Here is a 1,130-nt window from a genome sequence, read left to right as displayed (position 1 = left end):
ACACCACCCCCCATCCACCCACCCAGCCACGGGCCGGACCCACAGACAGGCAACAAAGACAGGCAGACAAAACCGAGAAGAACCACACCCACCCACACGTTGCTCTCTTGGTGTCCAAACACTTATAGTTATGTCACTGAGAGTGAGTCAGAGATGCCTGTGATTGGCTCGTGTACCCCACCGCCCCTGGAGATATTTGCATCCTGGTTTTGATCATGATGTACGACTGCTCAGACAATGCTGTAAGGCCTAACATTGGTGATTTTATACGTGTGTATCTCGGATATAGCTCGCATCGGCCTCCATCAGCGGCATGGGAAACAGCTCCACAATGCATGCGTTCCCACCAGATTTCAGTGGAAGTTAACATAGCGGCCGCAGTTTTGCACTTGCCTGAATATGAATTTCCCTCATAATGAGCCTTTCTGTGCCGCGTTGAATAGGGAGGCAGAAATCATTGCTCAGCTTCCTTCTCCTTAGTTACAGATTTTTCTAGCTGACCAACTGTTGGCAAGAAGTGCGCAGTGCCAATTAAGAGAGAATTTGTTTCTGTTCAAACAAGCCACAAATACACACATATACACACACAAACATACACACTCTGAATGTGATGAAAGGGCCACTGTCATGCTGAGACAGTGAAGCGTCTGAAATGAGCAAGTTAAGAAGGTGAACACCAGTCCTTTCTCCTCGGGATCAGATCCCTTTTTTTTTTTTCTATCCTCCTCGAGGCATTCCACGGCATTCTGCTGCTTTCACAGCGGCCGCTCGCCTGTCCATCACCCTGACCTGAGAGAGGAGAATTCAATTCAAGCTGGCGTCCATACTTTGCCTCCCCTCCTTCTCTCCACTCTCTCTCTCTCTCTCTCTCTCTCTCTCTCTCCCTCCTCTTTCCATTTCCCTCTCTATGGTCGGCATAGCAACAGGCGTCAGGCTCGTCAGAGATGGCACTGTGGTCTGTTTCTCTGACTCCCTCTCCCTGTGTCTCTCTTTTCTGCCTCCCTAACTCTGTATTTGCCAGCAGTCGGTGCTGAGGACCAGTGTTTCAACAGGTGTAACATGTATTAACAAGTTCTGATGATAAAATCAGGAGGTGAAGCAGTTTTTAAGGCTGTTAGAAAATAGCGCCT

This window comes from Seriola lalandi, unplaced genomic scaffold (assembly GCF_002814215.2).
Source record: "Seriola lalandi dorsalis isolate HSWRI2012SDOR001 ecotype SW California unplaced genomic scaffold, Sedor1 jcf7180002054443, whole genome shotgun sequence".
Classification (NCBI taxonomy): domain Eukaryota; kingdom Metazoa; phylum Chordata; class Actinopteri; order Carangiformes; family Carangidae; genus Seriola; species Seriola lalandi.
This window is presented reverse-complemented; position numbering follows the sequence as displayed.